Source organism: Antedon mediterranea, chromosome 4, assembly GCF_964355755.1.
Source record: "Antedon mediterranea chromosome 4, ecAntMedi1.1, whole genome shotgun sequence".
NCBI classification, from domain to species: Eukaryota; Metazoa; Echinodermata; class Crinoidea; order Comatulida; family Antedonidae; genus Antedon; species Antedon mediterranea.
Window position 1 is genome coordinate 32,085,541 of NC_092673.1, and position 7,564 is coordinate 32,093,104.

The 7,564-nt window shown below is 29.4% G+C and overlaps 1 long non-coding RNA gene across 1 annotated transcript; it reads right to left on the reverse strand.

Moving 5' to 3' along the window:
- Positions 1 to 5,155: 5,155 nt before the first annotated feature.
- On the reverse strand, positions 5,156 to 7,561 carry LOC140047311 (uncharacterized). Its single transcript, XR_011844926.1, has 3 exons — positions 7,514 to 7,561; positions 6,780 to 6,929; positions 5,156 to 6,527 (listed from the first exon to the last, which is right to left on the reverse strand). It is a non-coding gene; the product is annotated as an uncharacterized lncRNA (long non-coding RNA).
- Between the last annotated feature and the right edge of the window lie 3 nt (positions 7,562 to 7,564).

Genomic DNA, 7,564 nt, shown 5'->3' on the forward strand with positions numbered 1-7,564 from the left:
CCCTTAACATACTGTACTACCATGGAGGAAGGGCATACATAGGGCCTAAACATTTTTAAAATTTTGGATTTTTATTTTTTAAAAAGAATGTGTTTTGCGCCTCTTGTATCCTATATATTTATATTATAAGTGAGAGAGTTTGTACGTCTGTCTGTGTGTTTGTTTGTTCGTTATACACATTTTTGTTACTGCAGGTAATCTTACATATGGGGTATCAAAATGACCACAATTGTACCGGGAATGTTCTAAGCTATATTTCAACATCATACGCCACCTAAGATCCAAGTTAGGGACCAAAATGTGGTCAAAACTCCCACTTTCGATGTCTGTAGCCCCCTCGTTTTTAATAAAAATCTATTTATCAAAAAAACATTTTAAATATGTCCAGTGGTTCGATCGTGTATGGGCATTTGCTTAGGTAATGGAAATAAAACTACTTGATCTGATGCCATGAATGGTGTACAGTCACTATAAAAATACAGCAAAAATTCCATTCTATTTGGGGTTAATGTTATCTGGCATTCAAATATGTCTCATTCCCACAACAACCAATGGCACGGCATGTCTACACAGTAGAACCAATGGTGACTCCATAAGTGGCTTTTGTTTTGGGTGGACTACAGTATGACCTAGCATTTGAGGTGTCCAATTGTGTGGCCTCTGTAGTCATGATTGATTTGGTAATGTTTAGTAAACTGATTTAGTAAATTAATTCAAATATGAAGTAAAGTAACTAATCGTAACATTTGGCGCAATATTAATTTCTATTGATTTAGACTGCAATAATAATAACATTTATTCAACATCAACAGACACTTTACATTGTTTATGGTCAAGACACACAGAAGTGGCTTGTCTTTGTAGTCCCTAAGCATAAAACATAGACGGACGCATTACAATTACAATAAATGACAATTTTGATAGAAAGGCGAGAAAAAAATTTAAAATCCTAAAAAAAAAATAATCATGGGGGAGTTAAACATTTTAGAAGTAATGCAAATAGTTACAACTCCATGATGCAGTGTACCCCTCCAATTTGGACTACCGTCGGATTTCAGAGATCTCGCTCCTGACGGCTGACTTTGGCAGCCAGCCGCAACCGTCAGTGAGTCCTGGACATCCCCAGCGTCCATCTAGGCTGTAATGTGTGTGTACACCGATTGGATGAGGAGTGGACTGGTCCACAATTGGAGGGGTCATGCGTCTTTAGCGTTAAATCTAAATTAATAATTATATAATAATAGTAGCCATCATATACAATTCCTGCATTTTGCTAGTACCAGAAAAAGTAATAAAAGAGGTGGATAAATTAATTTTTAAATTCATTTGGGAAACTAAGAAAGAGAAAATAAAAAGAAAAACCATGTGTGCCAATTACAGTCAAGGTGGTCTAAAAATGGTAGAATTCAGATCTCAGGTAATATCTTTCCAAGTTAAATGGTACAGGAGACTGTATGAAAACGATGATGCCAAATGGAAATATTTACCTACATTTTATATAGAAAAGATAGGCCCAAAATCATTAACCTCAAATTTATCAAAAGTTCCGTGTAATATATCCGTACCACCATTTTACCTCTCAGTTTTTAAGTCTATAGCAGTAGCTAATGCTTGTAATAATAGATTAAATAAGGAACCAATAAGCTATGATGACATTATTAATCAATCATTATGGGGTAATGAGTTCATATGTATTAAAAAGAAGCCGTTATATAACTGTAACTGGATTAGTTCAGGGTTTTTAAAAATATATGATGTAATAAATAATAATGTGTTTAAGCCTGCGATAGAGATAAAAAGAAGGTTAAGATGTACACAAAATTGGATCAGTGAATATTCATGTATATTGAAAGCCATTCCAAAAGAATGGAAATGTATTTTAAAATCAACACATGACATTAATGTAAATGATATACCTATTACAAACAATAAGGTCTTAAATATGACGTCTAGACAATTATATAGATTCATAATAGATGCTCAATATATTACACCTACGGCACAGGTTAAGTGGGAATCCATATTTGGTAATATGCCATGGACAAAAATATGGGTTAAAAAAGTTTCTGGTCTTAAAGAAAAAAAACTGGCACATTTTAATTTTAAATTGTTGCACAGAATATTGCCAACAAATGAAAGATTACATAGGTGGAGACTTGTAAATTCCCCATGTTGTGACACTTGCAATGTTATTGAGAATGATAAACATATGTTAGTAGAGTGCATAACAGTAAAATGTTTATGGAGAGAGATAAACGAAATAATTAGAGCAGTAAGCATACATATTCCTGTTTTTTCTTTCAAAAGACTTTTATTTGAAACTGACAATAATTACGTAAATAAATTATACACTTTAGGAGCATTTTGTATTTATAAAGTAAAGATATTAAGTTTATTGGAAAAAGAAAAAAAAATCAATCTCCTACAAATGTTTAAATCTGAAAAAAAGATAAGAAATATGTAAATCTGCAGGTATACTGTATATGCTCAACCAGATTAAGGAAGAAAATATGTAAATGAGATACCATGAATGATGAATCTATTATGTTTTTTTTTTTTTTTTTTTTTTTTTTTTTTCTTGCTACTATACTGTATGTTTTGTAAACATGTATACCTTGATGATTTGAAAACAAAAAGACAAAATGTGAAAAGCTTTTTATAGATTGATGATAAAAAAAAAATGATGAAGGATAAGAAGGTTTAGGTTTAAGTGGGGAAGTGTTTTCATCAAAGCTTTCATATTATAGGTATATACCGTATAATATGTAATTTGCACATTCTTACTGCATGTGGAATTTTGAAATGATAAAAGAATATTGCCAACAAATGAAAGATTACATAGGTGGAGACTTGTAAATTCCCCATGTTGTGACACTTGCAATGTTATTGAGAATGATAAACATATGTTAGTAGAGTGCATAACAGTAAAATGTTTATGGAGAGAGATAAACGAAATAATTAGAGCAGTAAGCATACATATTCCTGTTTTTTCTTTCAAAAGACTTTTATTTGAAACTGACAATAATTACGTAAATAAATTATACACTTTAGGAGCATTTTGTATTTATAAAGTAAAGATATTAAGTTTATTGGAAAAAGAAAAAAAAATCAATCTCCTACAAATGTTTAAATCTGAAAAAAAGATAAGAAATATGTAAATCTGCAGGTATACTGTATATGCTCAACCAGATTAAGGAAGAAAATATGTAAATGAGATACCATGAATGATGAATCTATTATGTTTTTTTTTTTTTTTTTTTTTTTTTTTTTTTCTTGCTACTATACTGTATGTTTTGTAAACATGTATACCTTGATGATTTGAAAACAAAAAGACAAAATGTGAAAAGCTTTTTATAGATTGATGATAAAAAAAAAATGATGAAGGATAAGAAGGTTTAGGTTTAAGTGGGGAAGTGTTTTCATCAAAGCTTTCATATTATAGGTATATACCGTATAATATGTAATTTGCACATTCTTACTGCATGTGGAATTTTGAAATGATAAAATGGTTAAAAAGAAAAAAAAGAATGTCTAATTTTTTTAATGGATCATTAAACACAAATGTTGTTAAATGATAATGTATGTATAAAAAAATAATAGAATAAATAATAAGTAAAAAAAAAATAATTGAATGAACCCACATAGGAAAAAAAAAAGTTAAATGAAACTTTGATGGGTTATACTGTAGATGCAAAAAAGGATAATCTGTTGGAAATAAATTTTGTAAACATTTAAAGATCAAAAAAATCAATGTTAAAGGATGAGGAAAATATAATGTTAACAGTAAAAAGTTAGTAAGTAATTAGTATAACAGAGAATATGCATTGTTTAAATGAAAATATGTTTGCATAGATAAATCCAAAGAAAAATAAAATGGGACAAACCCATGGGATGGATTTATTAAACATAAACGTATTATAATTATATGAAATAATATGCATGTAGATGAAAAAAAAAAACAAAAACAACTATGTAAGAAAAAATAAGCTTTGTTAATGAAAATGTGTTATAGATAATATGTATAAAAAGAGGAAACTATGTAATCAATGTGGTTAAATGATAATGTATGTATAAACAAAATAATATATGGAAATAGTTTTTTTTTTAAAGAAAATAAGTAAAAAAAAAAAAAAGTGGAGTGAATCCACATAAGAGAAGAAAGTAAAAAAGTTAAATGAAAATTTAAGAAGTTATAGATGCAAAAAAGGATCTGCTGGTTTTGTAAACATTAAAGAACAAAAATATTAACATTAATGTTAAAGGATGAGAACAATATTATGTTAACAGTAAACATGTAGTAAGTAATGAGTATAACAGAGAATATGCATTGTTAAATGAAAATGTGGTAGATGAAAAAATCAAAAACAACTATGTAAGAAAAAAAAAAGCTTGTTAATGAAAATGTGTTACAGATAATATGTTTAATCAATGTGATAATATGTAAACAAATGAATAAATAAGTATATGTATACAGATGATTAAACAAACATTGTAAATATAATGATATGTATAGTGTATAGTGAAAAATATATGTAAAGAGAACAGTGGTTTGGAAATAAAAGTGGGATGAACCCACATAAGATAAAAAAAAATAATAGTAGCCATCTTGCTTAATATACTACCCCAATATTTTCATTTAGTTATACACTGTAATCAAAGCATGGTAGTATAGATCAAGTTATCAAGTCTACGTAAGTCTTCTTTAGTGATGCAAAAACAATTTTTTTTGTAAATAGTTATATACTTACACACTTGAAGATAATATGAATTATGTTTGTGTGATAAAAGCCACTATATTCCACAGCAATTCCATAGGTAATTATACTGTAAAAACTCTATGATTTATAACGTATACTCTTAATTATTTTTCCTTATTAACGTATTAAACAAACACTAAGTCCATGCAGAACAGTTGACTGAATTTCTCAGATCTTTTGTACAAAATACTTAAAGCATAACATGTCATCAGTATCTAGTTTGAATATAAATAGTTTATTGTTATAATAATAATTGTTATGCACCTTTTCATTCAATTTTGAACCATACAAAGTTCCATACAAATTCCAAAGTACAGTACTGTATAATTAGGTATACTGTAGAACAGCATAGAGATATCATAGTGAACTATTATATCTATGAGAACAGTAATGCAACATTTTTAGAAAATAGAATAATTTAATATATACAAAATGTAACTTATTGCTGTGAATTTCTGTATTTAAATTACTCAATAGTGCTCAAGAAGTTGAAAATGTCTAAATTCATATAACGTATGTACAAAATACTTAAAGCTTTGTTATACAGGACTACAAATTGTTCACACTTCATCATTCAAAATACAAAGGCAGAAGAACGGCTTAGTTAGAAATAATAAGGGCAAAGGGACCACCTGCAATACTTCAATTTCTGCATTATTCAGAATAAAAATGTACAATAGTGTAGTTAATTCATTCTATTTTGGAATTTCTAAGTTGATTCCTTAGACAAATTATATATGGATTATTTACCTCCGCCAAGGAGGTATATGTAATCGGTAGCGTGTGTTTGTTTGTTAGCAGAATTACTCAAAAAGTAATTACAACATCTTTACCAAAATGAATATACAGATAGATATGTGGTCAAGGACCATTCCATTAAATTTTGAGACCATGGTCCCAATTCTGGACCACTTTTTAGTATACTTTTCAGACCTGCTAGTGTTAAAAGATAGGACAGAATTTTTCAAAAGCCGGCGAGCAGTCTTAAAGTAACAAGTAAACTAACATTGCATTTTCTAGAGAACTACTTGTCCAAAAAACTTCATTTTTGTACAAGAGGCAAGATTTATAATTTGTGATTTGTAATTTTAAAACATAATTTGATTTAATGTGCACGTTTTTTGATGCGAGTAGTTTAAAAAACCTATTTCTTTTTAAATTCACCCATTTGATTTTCGCGTTGCTGTGCTATTGTTAGTCAACTGAAGCTATTGTTAATTGAAATTCTTGTTACATAACCATAACAACAAAGACATGCTTGTAGTGAAATTAGCCTAAATCCCAAACAACATTAAAACATAATATTTTTTTCTTACCGAAGAAATGTTATGCAGGAGAATTTTAAAGTAGGCGGATGTATGCACTCTCGGAGTGGCTTTCTAGTTATAATATATATAGAATATATATAATAATCTCAGGAGTTTCCCGATATTTTGACTCATCAAATCGATCTCGATAAAATGTAATTTTTTAATTTAAAAAAAACACACAAAGATAATGGAAAATTTATTTTTAAGATGGTAGCCAGTCAAGTTGGCCCTAAACCGTCTTGGTCAATTCCAAGTCGGCCCTAGGTCAAGTAGCCTTACAAAACATGTGCAGGTATCGTTTATTATTAAATGCTCATAAGCTATACACAAGGCAAAAAATGTTTTCCTAAGTCTCTGGAGAGGTGGGAAAGTTTCTGTTGAAGTCTTTTCATGATTTGGTTTTGCCTAAAGTGTCAATCAATTTTTCAATATTTTGTAACTCTTGCACAAGTTGTCGGATCTAAAAAAATAAATAAATTAAAAAAATTAATATTACAACCAATATTTCCTATTTTATGTCATTATTAATCTCATGAATTATTCATGATTTCTGCCTAACCTGATAGGGAGAAAAAAATGATGCATTCTGGCCTACAAAAAAATACTAATAATAACCTTTCTTATTATTTTATAAGAGGTTATTTTTTACTTACTGTGAACAGTTACATATTTATAAAATAAATTGTTTTCAAATTGTAAGTTCCTGACTAACCTTGTTGTTGTTTTGTTGTTGCTTTTCACTTGGAACTTTCTCGTTGTAATTTGGTATTTCTGTTGTTTTTTTCAGCATTGAAATTTGAGATTTCAGTTTAGTTTCTTGCAATTTAAATTTACTTAATAAATTTGATACGTCCACCACTCCCTGTAAATTACAGAAAAACAACAAACTTAATAAAAACACAAATAATAATAAACAGTACACGACATACTACAGTAGAGTGTCAATAAAGGGTATATTGGCCATTCGCTGTTTTCTATATTAATAAAAATTTTTAAAGAAAACTGTGCTGCTGTTTGATTTTGATTTGCCGATTGACTGATGACCAAAATATGTCATTTTATCCACTGTGCGCTTGCAGAGATATTTGGATGTGTTTCTTCGCTCCCCACCTTAACACAGGTTACATGATTTCTAGGTCCAGGTGACAACCGACAACACTTTAATTGACCTAGGTCTAACAATTCACAAGCTATTACTTAGTATAGCGGAGTGACCGGTCTGAGGGTCAAAGTTTTATTTTAAACTGTGGTCATTCCATGCCATCATGGACTACTGTATGTATTTTTGTATTTTTATGGCCAATAAAGAAATGAATGAATGAATGAAAGTATACAGGACAAAGAACATATCTCAAGTTGCACAGCAACAGTACATGAAGGTGAAATGGTAGAAACTGCACAACCAGTAGGGGTAATGCCATTAGATTAAAGCTCTACTGAACCTACCTCAAGTTGCACAGCAACAGTACATGAAGGTGATATGGTAGAAACTGCACA